Source organism: Cherax quadricarinatus, chromosome 32, assembly GCF_038502225.1.
Source record: "Cherax quadricarinatus isolate ZL_2023a chromosome 32, ASM3850222v1, whole genome shotgun sequence".
NCBI classification, from domain to species: Eukaryota; Metazoa; Arthropoda; class Malacostraca; order Decapoda; family Parastacidae; genus Cherax; species Cherax quadricarinatus.
The window spans coordinates 16,758,134-16,775,119 of NC_091323.1; the positions used below are offsets into that span (position 1 = coordinate 16,758,134).

General features: G+C 49.3%; 1 long non-coding RNA gene across 1 annotated transcript in view; it reads right to left on the minus strand.

Moving 5' to 3' along the window:
• LOC138853526 (uncharacterized) overlaps positions 1–6,620 on the minus strand; it is a 52,551-nt gene extending 45,931 nt beyond the window's left edge. The window contains exon 1 of the long non-coding RNA XR_011392702.1: positions 6,545–6,620. This is a non-coding gene — a long non-coding RNA (uncharacterized lncRNA). The remainder of the gene's footprint in view (positions 1–6,544) is intronic.
• Positions 6,621–16,986: the final 10,366 nt, after the last annotated feature.

The window sequence follows — 16,986 nt, forward strand, 5'->3', positions numbered from 1 at the left end:
TTACACTGATGCTGGTGAAGGGCTCTTGGTCCAAGCAATCGGAACGGCTCTCTCCTTCCTTGGATCCAACCTGATAAGATTTGTTTGAATTTTTAACCCGGAGGAGGGTTATCTACCCAGGATAACCCAAAAAGTCAGTGCGTCATCGAGGACTGTCTTGTTTCCACTTTGGTCCTTCAATCTTGTACCCCAGGATGCCACCCACACCAGTCGACTAACACCCAGGTTCCTACTTACTTCTAGGTGAACATGGACAGCAGGTGTAAAGAAACGTGCCCAACATTTCCTCCCGGGTCGGGGATCGAACCACGGGCACTCAATGTGTAAGGCGAGAGCGTTGCAAACAAAGCCACGGGACCGCCTCCCTGTGGCAGGTATGATGGGTTATAATGCAACATGATAAGTGGATGCTGCCACCACCTCGTAGATATGTGAGGAATAATATTCTTAGTTATCCAGGAAACCATCCAACGAGGGAGAATATTAGGAACCAGAAGGGTTACATAAGATCCCATAATAAATGTCTCCTTATTCACATTGTTACTATGGTTTTGCACTTGCAACTTGGCCTTTCAATCAACAGAACACAACACGAGATTCAGAGAACATCCTACATCCTCTCACAATAGCATATGCTCTTACATAGACAGATGAGCAATCCATCCACTGTTCATGGCCCCACAATACTACCAGTTCTCACAGTACTACCATTCCCCACAGTACTACCAGTCCTCACAGTGCTACCAGTCCTCACAGTACTATCAGTCCTCACAGTACTACCAGTCCTCACAGTACTACCAGTTCTCACAGTACTACCAGTTCTCACAGTACTACCAGTTCTCACAGTATTCAATTCAATTCAATTCAAACTTTATTCTCTATAAGTATTACAATGCTGAGTTTACAGAATTTGGTTATTGTGTGGTTTACATGTAGTAAAATAATAATTACAGAGTGTACCACTAGAACACCTAGCATGGCTAGGCATTTCGGGCAGACTTAGTTTTATTCTTAATTGTAAAATATTACAAATTATGAGGTAAGTTGGTATTATGGCTAAGTGACTAAATACTAGTTTGTGAGTTTAGCAATGTGAATGCTTTTGTTTTGGCACTATACATAGTTTCAGTATTGGAGTATCACAGGCCAACTTATGACTAGTTAAGATTCATTATTTTAATATTGAGATTAATATTTCTGTTTATGGTCAAATGAGTCAGTGAGTGTAAGTGTGAACCACCAGGTGGTATTCGTGTAGTTAGTTGACAGGGTGTATCAGGGAGATAAGATGTTTTCTAATGGTAGTTTTGAAGGTGATGAATGTGTCTGCAGTTCTAGAGTTCTCAGGTAGGGTATTCCAGATTTTAGGGCCTTTGACATACATTGAATTTTTGTAAAGGTTTAGTCGGACACGGGGAATGTCGTAGAGATGTTTGTGTCTGGTGTTATGCCTGTGGGTTCTGTCACAACTATCAAGAAAGCGTTTTAGGTCAAGGTTGATATTAGAGTTTAAGGCCCTGTAGATGTAGATTGCACAGTAGTAAGTGTGGATGTACTGAACTGGGAGTAAGTTTAGGTCTATGAAGAGTGGGGGGGTGTGTTGCCAGGGATGGGATTCAGTGATTATTCTTACTGCAGCTTTTTGTTGGGTTATTATTGGCTTTAGGTGTGTTGCTGCAGTTGATCCCCAAGCACAAATAGCATAGGTGAGGTATGGATAAATAAGTGAGTGGTATAGTGTGAGATGGGCATTTTGCGGCACGTAGTATCGTATCGTAGTATCGTACCAATCCTCACAGTACTACCAGTCCTCACAGTACTACCAGTTCTCACAGTACTACCAGTTCTCACAGTACTACCAGTTCTCACAGTACTACCAATCCTCACAGTACTACCAGTCCTCACAGTACTACCAGTCCTCACAGTACTACCAGTCCTCACAGTACTACCAGTTCTCACAGTACTACCAGTACTCACAGTACTACTAGTTCTCACAGTACTACCAGTCCTCACAGCACTACCAATCCTCACAGTACTACCAGTCCTCACAGTACTACCAGTCCTCACAGTACTACCAGTTCTCACAGTACTACCATTCCCCACAGTACTACCAATCCTCACAGTACTACCAGTCCTCACAGTAATACCAGTCCTCACAGTACTACCAGTCCTCACAGTATTACCAGTCCTCACAGTACTACCATTCCTCACAGTACTACCAGTTCTCACAGTACTACCAGTCCTCACAGTACTACCAGTCCTCACAGTACTACCAGTCTTCACAGTACTACCAGTCCTCACAGTACTACCAGTTCTCACAGTACTACCAGTCCTCACAGTACTACCAATCCTCACAGTACTACCAGTCCTCACAGTACTATCAGTCCTCACAGTACTACCAGTCCTCACAGTACTACCAGTTCTCACAGTACTACCAGTCCTCACAGTACTACCAGTCCTCACAGTACTACCAGTCCTCACAGTACTACCAGCTCTCACAGTACTACCAGTCCTCACAGTACTACCAGTCCTCACAGTACTACCAGTCCTCACAGTACTACCAGTCCTCACAGTACTACCAGCTCTCACAGTACTACCAGTCCTCACAGTACTACCAGTGCTCACAGTACTACCAGTCCTCACAGTACTACCAGTCCTCACAGTACTACCAATCCTCACAGTACTACAAGTCCTCACAGTACTACCAGTCCTCACAGTACTACCAGCTCTCACAGTACTACCAGTCCTCACAGTACTACCAGTCCTCACAGTACTACCAGTTCTCACAGTATTACCAGTCCTCACAGTACTACCATTCCTCACAGTACTACCAGTCCTCACAGTACTACCAGTCCTCACAGTACTACCAGTCCTCACAGTACTACCAGCTCTCACAGTACTACCAGTCCTCACAGTACTACCAGTCCTCACAGTACTACCAGTCCTCACAGTACTACCAGTCCTCACAGTACTACCAGCTCTCACAGTACTACCAGTCCTCACAGTACTACCAGTGCTCACAGTACTACCAGTCCTCACAGTACTACCAGTCCTCACAGTACTACCAATCCTCACAGTACTACAAGTCCTCACAGTACTACCAGTCCTCACAGTACTACCAGCTCTCACAGTACTACCAGTCCTCACAGTACTACCAGTCCTCACAGTACTACCAGTTCTCACAGTATTACCAGTCCTCACAGTACTACCATTCCTCACAGTACTACCAGTCCTCACAGTACTACCAGTCCTCACAGTACTACCAGTCCTCACAGTACTACCAGTCCTCGCAGTACTACCAGTCCTCACAGTACTACCAGTCCTCACAGTACTACCAGTTCTCATAGTACTACCAGTCCTCACAGTACTACCAGTTCTCACAGGACTACCAGTTCTCACAGTACCACCAGGCCTCACAGTACTACCAGTCCTCACAGTACTACCAGTCCTCACAGTACTACCAGTCCTCACAGTACTATCAGTCCTCACAGTACTACCAGTCCTCGCAGTACTACCAGTCCTCACAGTACTACCAGTCCTCACAGTACTACCAGTTCTCACAGTACTACCAGTCCTCACAGTACTACCAGTTCTCACAGTACTACCAGTTCTCACAGCACCACCAGGCCTCACAGTACTACCAGTCCTCACAGTACTACCAGTCCTCACAGTACTACCAGTCCTCACAGTACTACCAGTCCTCACAGTACTACCAGTCCTCACATTACTACCAGTCCTCACAGTACTACCAGTCCTCACAGTACTACCAGTCCTCACAGTACTATCAGTCCTCACAGTACTACCAGTCCTCAGAGTACTACCAGTCCTCACAGTACAACCAGTTCTCACAGTACTACCAGTCCTCACAGTACTACCAGTTCTCACAGTACTACCAGTTCTCACAGTACTACCAGTTCTCACAGTACTACCAGTTCTCACAGTACTACCAGTTCTCACAGTACTACCAGTCCTCACAGTACTACCAGTCCTCGCAGTACTACCAGTCCTCACAGTACTACCAGTCCTCGCAGTACTACCAGTCCTCACAGTACTACCAGTCCTCACAGTACTACCAGTCCTCACAGTACTACCAGTCCTCACAGTACTACCAGCTCTCACAGTACTACCAGTCCTCACAGTACTACCAGGCCTCACAGTACTACCAGTCCTCACAGTACTACCAGTCCTCGCAGTACTACCAGTCCTCACAGTACTACCAGTCCTCACAGTACTACCAGTCCTCACAGTACTACCAGTCCTCACAGTACTACCAGTCCTCACAGTACTACCAGCTCTCACAGTACTACCAGTCCTCACAGTACTACCAGTCCTCACAGTACTACCAGTCCTCACAGTACTACCAGGCCTCACAGTACTACCAGTCCTCACAGTACTACCAGGCCTCACAGTACTACCAGTCCTCACAGTACTACCAGTCCTCGCAGTACTACCAGTCCTCACAGTACTACCAGTCCTCACAGTACTACCAGTCCTCACAGTACTACCAGCTCTCACAGTACTACCAGTCCTCACAGTACTACCAGGCCTCACAGTACTACCAGTCCTCGCAGTACTACCAGTCCTCACAGTACTACCAGTCCTCACAGTACTACCAGTCCTCGCAGTACTATCAGTCCTCGCAGTACTACCAGTCCTCACAGTACTACCAGTCCTCGCAGTACTATCAGTCCTCGCAGTACTACCAGTCCTCACAGTACTACCAGTCCTCACAGTACTACCAGTCCTCGCAGTACTACCAGTCCTCACAGTACTACCAGTCCTCACAGTACTACCAGTCCTCGCAGTACTATCAGTCCTCACAGTACTACCAGTCCTCACAGTACTACCAGTCCTCACAGTACTACCAGCTCTCACAGTACTACCAGTCCTCACAGTACTACCAGGCCTCACAGTACTACCAGTCCTCACAGTACTACCAGTCCTCGCAGTACTACCAGTTCTCACAGTACTACCAGTTCTCACAGTACTACCAGTCCTCACAGTACAACCAGTTCTCACAGTACTACCAGTCCTCACAGTACTACCAGTTCTCACAGTACTACCAGTCCTCACAGTACTACCAGTCCTCGCAGTACTACCAGTCCTCACAGTACTACCAGTCCTCACAGTACTACCAGTCCTCGCAGTACTACCAGTCCTCACAGTACTACCAGTCCTCGCAGTACTACCAGTCCTCACAGTACTACCAGTCCTCACAGTACTACCAGTCCTCGCAGTACTACCAGTCCTCACAGTACTACCAGTCCTCACAGTACTACCAGTCCTCACAGTACTACCAGTCCTCACAGTACTACCAGTCCTCGCAGTACTACCAGTTCTCACAGTACTACCAGTCCTCACAGTACTACCAGTCCTCACAGTACTACCAGTCCTCACAGTACTACCAGTCCTCGCAGTACTACCAGTTCTCACAGTACTACCAGTCCTCACAGTACTACCAGTCCTCACAGTACTACCAGTCCTCGCAGTACTACCAGTTCTCACAGTACTACCAGTCCTCACAGTACTACCAGTCCTCACAGTACTACCAGTCCTCACAGTACTACCAGTCCTCACAGTACTACCAGTCCTCGCAGTACTACCAGTCCTCACAGTACTACCAGTCCTCACAGTACTACCAGTCCTCACAGTACTACCAGTCCTCACAGTACTACCAGTCCTCACAGTACTACCAGTCCTCACAGTACTACCAGTCCTCACAGTACTACCAGTCCTCGCAGTACTACCAGTCCTCACAGTACTACCAGTCCTCACAGTACTACCAGTCCTCACAGTACTACCAGTCCTCACAGTACTACCAGTCCTCACAGTACTACCAGTCCTCGCAGTACTACCAGTCCTCACAGTACTACCAGTCCTCACAGTACTACCAGTCCTCACAGTACTACCAGTCCTCACAGTACTACCAGTCCTCACAGTACTACCAGTCCTCACAGTACTACCAGTCCTCACAGTACTACCAGTCCTCACAGTACTACCAGTCCTCACAGTACTACCAGTCCTCACAGTACTACCAGTCCTCACAGTACTACCAGTCCTCGCAGTACTACCAGTCCTCACAGTACTACCAGTCCTCGCAGTACTACCAGTCCTCGCAGTACTACCAGTCCTCGCAGTACTCAGAGGTCCCACAACACAATCAGTTCATCAAGGTCCAGGGAACAAGAACAACAACAAAAAGTCTTCAATAAAGGTATTCTGAGTGAATACATTCGCTTCCATTATCAAATCTCATTAGTTTGTCCTTCATCTACCACAAGGACACTAAATTTGTTCCCCATTTTCACTAGAACGTTTATCTCATAACGTGCTATAGGCTGGCTAGATCTGTCACAGATTGCAACGTGTCGCATGATCCTTGCTACGAATTATCCAATCTATGGAGGATCTTACCTAAAAAGAATCCTAGTTAAGATCTTACGAATCCTTCCTATGAAGGACTCTCCCTAAAAGATTATTTTGAGAAAGATCCTTAGTAAGGATGATCCCCTTAGGAAGGCTTGTGATGGGAGGATCAGCTTACCCGTGTCAACATAGTGTACAAGCACTCCAGAGAACCTTCCACTATACACTGTCCGCCAGGCTACCACTCAATGACTAACTAACTTGGTATGCTGCTGGGCTTATATCCTCCCTCCTTCTCTCCCTCCCTTTCTCCAACCTTCTCACTCTACCGTCCTCCCTACCCTTGCCCCCACCTCCTCTTCCTCCCTCCATAAAAACCTGTTTGTGCCTCCTGTCCCTCTGGTAAGCAGACTCTCTCAGTATTTCTCACAATAGGTAATTTTTTTTTATATTCCAAGAGATTAACAGATAAGTCTCTTTTTTCCCTCTCATCTCGGAAAGTGTAATAGTTTTTATAAGTTTATTAAAATTTTTACTATAGACTTTATTTTTAATATTCATAGAAAGCCCCAAATCCTTGAGTCATTAATTACAGAGTTGTGGAGGCTCGATCCACCGTCAGCTACCTAATCACCTAGCTCTGTTTTTCGCTTCTTAGTGGTACGTAGTGTCTATCTGGAGACTCACACCATGCGAGGGATTACAATAATAATAATAATCTTTATTTCTACAAGTACATGATACAACTTATACAGACCATAGCCGACATCAGTGACATACTATATAGAAAATTCTGCTGTTTTACAGAGCATTTCAGGCAAAAAAAAAGTTGGGTTAATTTTGTCCCCAGGATGCAACCACACCAGCCGTCTAACACCCAGGTATCTGTTTACTGCTAGGTTAACAGAGACAGCAGGTGTCTTAAGGAAACAGGCCCTAATATTTCCACCAGTACCAGGGATCGAACCGCGAACCTCGGTGAGCTAAGTGCGCTTCCAACCGAGCTACGGGACACCCAAATTAGGCATCAGCGAAGGGTTACCTTATAGTGGCTGCCTGATTCTTTCCCGTCCTCCACGGTTAAAGCTCTTATTCAGATTATTAACCACACAATAGACTAATGTGAATGACCTGGGAGTGATAATGTCAGAGGATCTCACTTTCAAAGACCACAACAATGTATCTACCACATCTGCTAGAAAAATGATAGTATGGATAAGAAGAATCTTCAAAACTAGTGATGCCAATTCCATGATGATTCTCTTCAAATCGTTTGTTCTTACTAGGCTAAAATATTGCTGTACATTAGCGATCCCTTTCAAGGCAGGCGAAACTGCTGACCTGAAGAATGTACAGAGAACTTTTACGGCACACATAAATACGATAAAGCACCTAAATTACTGGGAACGGTTGAAGTCCCCTGATTTGTATTCCCCGGAACGCAGGCGAGAAAGATACTTGATAATATACAATTGGAAAATCCTAGCCTTCGACAAGTGTGACCATGGCGTAATAGCGCACAAAATGCATGCTAAAGGAATAACAGGAAAAGTTGATAGATGGATCTATAATTTCCTCACAAACAGAACACAAAGAGTAGTAGTCAACAGAGTAAAGTCAGAGGCAGCTACGGTGAAAAGCTCTGTTCCGCAAGGCACAGTACTCTCTCCCATCTTGTTTCTCATCCTCGTATCTGACATAGACAAGGATGTCAGCCACAGCACCGTGTCTTCCTTTGCAGATGACACCCGAATCTGCATGACAGTGTCTTCCATTGCAGACACTGCAAGGCTCCAGGCAGACATCAACCAAATCTTTCAATGGGCTGCAGAAAACAATATGAAGTTCAACGATGAGAAATTTCAATTACTCCGATATGGTAAACATGAGGAAATTAAAACTTCATCAGAGTACAAAACAAATTCCAGCCACAAAATAGAGCGAAACACCAACGTTAAAGACCTGGGAGTGATCATGTCGGAGGATTTCACCTTCAAGGACCATAACATTGTATCAATCGCATCTGCTAGAAAAATGACAGGATGGATAATGAGAACCTTCAAAACTAGGGATGCCAAGCCCATGATGACACTCTTCAGGTCACTTGTTCTATCTAGGCTGGAATATTGCTGCACACTAACAGCACCTTTCAAGGCAGGTGAAATTGCTGACCTAGAAAATGTACAGAGAACCTTCACGGCACACATAACGGAGATAAAACACCTCAATTACTGGGAGCGCTTGAGGTTCCTGAACCTGTATTCCCTGGAACGCAGGAGGGAGAGATACATGATTATATACACCTGGAAAATTCTAGAGGGACTAGTACCGAAAATGCACCCGAAAATCACTCACTACGAAAGCAAAAGACTCGGTATGAGATTCATCATCCCCCCCACTAGCACGATAAGAGACAGCACAGTAAGTGTCAGGGGCCCAAGGTTGTTCAACTGTCTCCCAGCATACATAAGGGGGATTACTGATAGACCCGTGGCTGTCTTTAAGAGAGCTGGAAAGGCACCTAAAGTCATTACCTGATCACCCAGGCTGAGGTTCGTACGTCGGTTTGCGTGTAGCCAGTAGTAACAGCCTGGTTGATCAGGCCCTGATCCACCTCGAGGCCTGGTCACAGACCAGGCCTCGGGGCGTTGACCCCCGAAACTCTCTCCAGGTATAGGGTTAGAAATCCAGGGTAAGCCTTATCATCAGACTGGCTTATTTCCAGTGTGGCCCTGCAGTCCTCTCCCCCAGGATGCAGCTCACACCTGTCGACTAACACCCAGGTACCTACTTACTGCTAGGTGACCAGGGACAGCAGGTGTAAGGAACCATGTATGTTTCCACTCGTCCAAGGATCGAACTCCGGACTCTGAGTGTGTAAGCTGAGGCAGCTATCAATTGAGCTGAGAGTTTACCTCAGTGTAAGAGAGAGATCCTGCGAGTGAGGTATCCCTGGTGTACCTGGGTGCAGATCCTGTGAAGACGAGGGATACCTGGTATATCTGGGAGCAAGAAAGGGACCGCCTGAACACTGCCATCCACACATGAAAAAAAACAGTTAATAGTTTTGTCCGGATTTACACAGAGTTCACCTTGACCTTAATACACAGTGTATCCTTGAGGAGGAGGGGGAGGGGGAGAGGGAGGGGGAGGAGGAAGAGGAGGGGACGAGGAGGGGGAGGGGAAGGGGAGGATGGGGAGGAGGAGGGGGAGGGGGAGGGGGAGGATGGGGAGGGGGAGGGGGTGCAGGAGGAGGAGGAGGAGGAGGAGGAATGGGAGGAGGAAGAGGAGGGGAGGAGGAGGGGGAGGGGGAGGGGGAGAATGGGGAGGAGGAGGGGGACGGGGAGGGGGAGGATGGGGAGGGGGAGGGGGAGGTCTAGAAGAAAAGCAATAATAATATAAAGGAAGGTGACAACAAACATCACGAGACAGAATTTTAGAAATGAATAATTCAGAGGAAGAGAAGAGGTGGAGGAGAACAAAGAAACAAAGAGACAATAAGAAGTGGGAAAATAATTATTAAAGCGAAAAGATGGCGAAGGAGATGGACAGAAGAGACTAGAAGGGAAATAATAGGAAAATGAAGATAAATGGGAAGGAAAAACTGAAGTATTAGAGGAAGATGGAAGATGATTATATTCAACAGGAAGCGCTAAATTAGTAGGGGTGATGCAGCGCTTAGTAAATGAGAAATAATGAAATTTAATCCAAGGAAGGGGAGAGAAGGTCTGAGTCCTTGAATCAAGAGCCCTTGATACAGCAAATGGGGTGAAGAGAAGGCATTCTGACTCTCTTCAACGAACTGTAACAGAGGTTTAATTCCCTATATCAAGAGCTCCTCACCAGCACCGCCCCCCCCCCTCAAGGAAGGTTCATTGACGCTGGTGAGGGGCTCTTGATTTAGGAAATTGGATCTGTGCTCCAGTTTCATAAATTAAGCCTGAATACCTCCCATTCATCCCTACGGGTATAGCGCTCCTCATGATTATAATACTGGCCAGCATCAAGGACCCTCCCTCAAGGTGTAGCAAACAACATAAAAACATCAAGAACGACGCCACTCATAACACCTGACCTTCAATATTATTATCCTGGGGAAAAAAACTGAATCCCAGGACGTCACTCAGCCAGGTGAACCATAGTGACGTTCACACTCCCAGGACGTCACTCAGCCAGGTGAACCATAGTGACGTTCACACTCCCAGGACGTCACTCAGCCAGGTGAACCATAGTGACGTTCACACTCCCAGGACGTCACTCAGCCAGGTGAACCATAGTGACGTTCATACTCCCAGGACGTCACTCAGCCAGGTGAACCATAGTGACGTTCACACTCCCAGGACGTCACTCAGCCAGGTGAACCATAGTGACGTTCACACTCCCAGGACGTCACTCAGCCAGGTGAACCATAGTGACGTTCATACTCCCAGGACGTCACTCAGCCAGGTGAACCTTAGTGACGTTCATACTCCCAGGACGTCACTCAGCCAGGTGAACCATAGTGACGTTCATACTCCCAGGGCGTCACTCAGCCAGGTGAACCATAGTGACGTTCATACTCCCAGGACGTCACTCAGCCAGGTGAACCATAGTGACGTTCATACTCCCAGGACGTCACTCAGCCAGGTGAACCATAGTGACGTTCATACTCCCAGGACGTCACTCAGCCAGGTGAACCTTAGTGACGTTCATACTCCCAGGACGTCACTCAGCCAGGTGAACCATAGTGACGTTCATACTCCCAGGACGTCACTTAGCCAGGTGAACCATAGTGACGTTCATACTCCCAGGACGTCACTCAGCCAGGTGAACCATAGTGACGTTCATACTCCCAGGACGTCACTCAGCCAGGTGAACCATAGTGACGTTCATACTCCCAGGACGTCACTCAGCCAGGTGAACCATAGTGACGTTCACACTCCCAGGACGTCACTCAGCCAGGTGAACCATAGTGACGTTCATACTCCCAGGACGTCACTCAGCCAGGTGAACCATAGTGACGTTCATACTCCCAGGACGTCACTCAGCCAGGTGAACCATAGTGACGTTCATACTCCCAGGACGTCACTCAGCCAGGTGAACCTTAGTGACGTTCACACTCCCAGGACGTCACTCAGCCAGGTGAACCATAGTGACGTTCACACTCCCAGGACGTCACTCAGCCAGGTGAACCATAGTGACGTTCATACTCCCAGGACGTCACTCAGCCAGGTGAACCTTAGTGACGTTCATACTCCCAGGACGTCACTCAGCCAGGTGAACCATAGTGACGTTCATACTCCCAGGGCGTCACTCAGCCAGGTGAACCATAGTGACGTTCATACTCCCAGGACGTCACTCAGCCAGGTGAACCATAGTGACGTTCATACTCCCAGGACGTCACTCAGCCAGGTGAACCTTAGTGACGTTCATACTCCCAGGACGTCACTCAGCCAGGTGAACCATAGTGACGTTCATACTCCCAGGACGTCACTTAGCCAGGTGAACCTTAGTGACGTTCATACTCCCAGGACGTCACTCAGCCAGGTGAACCATAGTGACGTTCACACTCCCAGGACGTCACTCAGCCAGGTGAACCATAGTGACGTTCATACTCCCAGGACGTCACTCAGCCAGGTGAACCATAGTGACGTTCACACTCCCAGGACGTCACTCAGCCAGGTGAACCATAGTGACGTTCATACTCCCAGGACGTCACTCAGCCAGGTGAACCATAGTGACGTTCATACTCCCAGGACGTCACTCAGCCAGGTGAACCATAATGACGTTCACACTCCCAGGACGTCACTCAGCCAGGTGAACCATAGTGACGCTCATACTCCCAGGACGTCACTCAGCCAGGTGAACCACAGTGACGTTCATACTCCCAGGACGTCACTCAGCCAGGTGAACCATAGTGACGTTCATACTCCCAGGACGTCACTCAGCCAGGTGAACAATAGTGACGTTCACACTCCCAGGACGTCACTCAGCCAGGTGAACCATAGTGACGTTCATACTCCCAGGACGTCACTCAGCCAGGTGAACCTTAGTGACGTTCATACTCCCAGGACGTCACTCAGCAAGGTGAACCATAGTGACGTTCATACTCCCAGGGCGTCACTCAGCCAGGTGAACCATAGTGACGTTCATACTCCCAGGACGTCACTCAGCCAGGTGAACCATAGTGACGTTCATACTCCCAGGACGTCACTCAGCCAGGTGAACCTTAGTGACGTTCATACTCCCAGGACGTCACTCAGCCAGGTGAACCATAGTGACGTTCATACTCCCAGGACGTCACTTAGCCAGGTGAACCATAGTGACGTTCATACTCCCAGGACGTCACTCAGCCAGGTGAACCATAGTGACGTTCATACTCCCAGGACGTCACTCAGCCAGGTGAACCATAGTGACGTTCATACTCCCAGGACGTCACTCAGCCAGGTGAACCATAGTGACGTTCACACTCCCAGGACGTCACTCAGCCAGGTGAACCATAGTGACGTTCATACTCCCAGGACGTCACTCAGCCAGGTGAACCATAGTGACGTTCATACTCCCAGGACGTCACTCAGCCAGGTGAACCATAGTGACGTTCATACTCCCAGGACGTCACTCAGCCAGGTGAACCTTAGTGACGTTCATACTCCCAGGACGTCACTCAGCCAGGTGAACCTTAGTGACGTTCACACTCCCAGGACGTCACTCAGCCAGGTGAACCATAGTGACGTTCACACTCCCAGGACGTCACTCAGCCAGGTGAACCATAGTGACGTTCATACTCCCAGGACGTCACTCAGCCAGGTGAACCTTAGTGACGTTCATACTCCCAGGACGTCACTCAGCCAGGTGAACCATAGTGACGTTCATACTCCCAGGGCGTCACTCAGCCAGGTGAACCATAGTGACGTTCATACTCCCAGGACGTCACTCAGCCAGGTGAACCATAGTGACGTTCATACTCCCAGGACGTCACTCAGCCAGGTGAACCTTAGTGACGTTCATACTCCCAGGACGTCACTCAGCCAGGTGAACCATAGTGACGTTCATACTCCCAGGACGTCACTTAGCCAGGTGAACCTTAGTGACGTTCATACTCCCAGGACGTCACTCAGCCAGGTGAACCATAGTGACGTTCACACTCCCAGGACGTCACTCAGCCAGGTGAACCATAGTGACGTTCATACTCCCAGGACGTCACTCAGCCAGGTGAACCATAGTGACGTTCACACTCCCAGGACGTCACTCAGCCAGGTGAACCATAGTGACGTTCATACTCCCAGGACGTCACTCAGCCAGGTGAACCATAGTGACGTTCATACTCCCAGGGTGTCACTCAGCCAGGTGAACCATAGTGACGTTCACACTCCCAGGACGTCACTCAGCCAGGTGAACCATAATGACGTTCACACTCCCAGGACGTCACTCAGCCAGGTGAACCATAGTGACGTTCATACTCCCAGGACGTCACTCAGCCAGGTGAACCACAGTGACGTTCATACTCCCAGGACGTCACTCAGCCAGGTGAACCATAGTGACGTTCATACTCCCAGGACGTCACTCAGCCAGGTGAACAATAGTGACGTTCACACTCCCAGGACGTCACTCAGCCAGGTGAACCATAGTGACGTTCACACTCCCAGGACGTCACTCAGCCAGGTGAACCATATTGACGTTCATACTCCCAGGACGTCACTCAGCCAGGTGAACCATAGTGACGTTCATACTCCCAGGACGTCACTCAGCCAGGTGAACCATAGTGACGTTCATACTCCCAGGACGTCACTCAGCCAGGTGAACCATAGTGACGTTCACACTCCCAGGACGTCACTCAGCCAGGTGAACCATAGTGACGTTCATACTCCCAGGGCGTCACTCAGCCAGGTGAACCATAGTGACGTTCATACTCCCAGGACGTCATTCAGCCAGGTGAACCATAGTGACGTTCATACTCCCAGGACGTCACTCAGCCAGGTGAACCATAGTGACGTTCATACTCCCAGGGCGTCACTCAGCCAGGTGAACCATAGTGACGTTCACACTCCCAGGACGTCACTCAGCCAGGTGAACCATAGTGACGTTCATACTCCCAGGACGTCACTCAGCCAGGTGAACCATAGTGACGTTCATACTCCCAGGACGTCACTCAGCCAGGTGAACCATAGTGACGTTCATACTCCCAGGACGTCACTCAGCCAGGTGAACCATAGTGACGTTCACACTCCCAGGACGTCACTCAGCCAGGTGAACCATAGTGACGTTCATACTCCCAGGACGTCACTCAGCCAGGTGAACCATAGTGACGTTCATACTCCCAGGACGTCACTCAGCCAGGTGAACCATAGTGACGTTCACACTCCCAGGACGTCACTCAGCCAGGTGAACCATAGTGACGTTCATACTCCCAGGACGTCACTCAGCAAGGTGAACCATAGTTACGTTCATACTCCCAGGACGTCACTCAGCCAGGTGAACCATAGTGACGTTCACACTCCCAGGACGTCACTCAGCCTGGTGAACCATAGTGACGTTCATACTCCCAGGACGTCACTCAGCCAGGTGAACCATAGTGACGTTCATACTCCCAGGACGTCACTCAGCCAGGTGAACCATGGTGACGTTCATACTCCCAGGACGTCACTCAGCCAGGTGAACCATAGTGACGTTCATACTCCCAGGACGTCACTCAGCCAGGTGAACCTTAGTGACGTTCATACTCCCAGGACGTCACTCAGCCAGGTGAACCATAGTGACGTTCATACTCCCAGGACGTCACTCAGCCAGGTGAACCTTAGTGACGTTCATACTCCCAGGACGTCACTCAGCCAGGTGAACCATAGTGACGTTCATACTCCCAGGACGTCCCTCAGCCAGGTGAACCTTAGTGACGTTCATACTCCCAGGACGTCACTCAGCCAGGTGAACCATAGTGACGTTCATACTCCCAGGACGTCACTCAGCCAGGTGAACCATAGTGACGTTCATACTCCCAGGACGTCACTCAGCCAGGTGAACCATAGTGACGTTCATACTCCCAGGACGTCACTCAGCCAGGTGAACCTTAGTGACGTTCATACTCCCAGGACGTCACTCAGCCAGGTGAACCATAGTGACGTTCATACTCCCAGGACGTCACTCAGCCAGGTGAACCTTAGTGACGTTCATACTCCCAGGACGTCACTCAGCCAGGTGAACCATAGTGACGTTCATACTCCCAGGACGTCACTCAGCCAGGTGAACCATAGTGACGTTCATACTCCCAGGACGTCACTCAGCCAGGTGAACCATAGTGACGTTCATTCTCCCAGGACGTCACTCAGCCAGGTGAACCATAGTGACGTTCATACTCCCAGGACGTCACTCAGCCAGGTGAACCATAGTGACGTTCATACTCCCAGGACGTCACTCAGCCAGGTGAACCATAGTGACGTCCATACTCCCAGGACGTCACTCAGCCAGGTGAACCATAGTGACGTTCATACTCCCAGGACGTCACTCAGCCAGGTGAACCATAGTGACGTTCACACTCCCAGGACGTCACTCAGCCAGGTGAACCTTAGTGACGTTCATACTCCCAGGACGTCACTCAGCCAGGTGAACCATAGTGACGTTCATACTCCCAGGACGTCACTCAGCCAGGTGAACCATAGTGACGTTCACACTCCCAGGACGTCACTCAGCCAGGTGAACCATAGTGACGTTCATACTCCCAGGACGTCACTCAGCCAGGTGAACCATAGCGACGTTCATACTCCCAGGACGTCACTCAGCCAGGTGAACCATAGTGACGTTCACACTCCCAGTACGTCACTCAGCCAGGTGAACCTTAGTGACGTTCATACTCCCAGGACGTCACTCAGCCAGGTGAACCATAGTGACGTTCACACTCCCAGGGCGTCACTCAGCCAGGTGAACCTTAGTGACGTTCATACTCCCAGGACGTCACTCAGCCAGGTGAACCATAGTGACGTTCATACTCCCAGGGCGTCACTCAGCCAGGTGAACCTTAGTGACGTTCATACTCCCAGGACGTCACTCAGCCAGGTGAACCATAGTGACGTTCATACTCCCAGGGCGTCATTCAGCCAGGTGAACCTTAATGACGTTCATACTCCCAGTGCGTCACTCGGGCAGGTGAACCATAGTGACATTCATACTCCCAGGACGTCACTCAGCCAGGTGAACCTTAGTGACGTTCACACTCCCAGGACGTCACTCAGCCAGGTGAACCTTAGTGACGTTCACACTCCCAGGACGTCACTCAGCCAGGTGAACCATAGCGACGTTCACACTCCCAGGACGTCACTCAGCCAGGTGAACCATAGCGACGTTCATACTCCCAGGACGTCACTCAGCCAGGTGAACCATAGTGACGTTCACACTCCCAGGACGTCACTCAGCCAGGTGAACCATAGCGACGTTCACACTCCCAGGACGTCACTCAGCCAGGTGAACCATAGTGACGTTCATACTCCCAGGACGTCACTCAGCCAGGTGAACCATAGTGACGTTCATACTCCCAGGACGTCACTCAGCCAGGTGAACCATAGTGACGTTCATACTCCCAGGACGTCACTCAGCCAGGTGAACCATAGTGACGTTCATACTCCCAGGACGTCACTCAGCCAGGTGAACCAT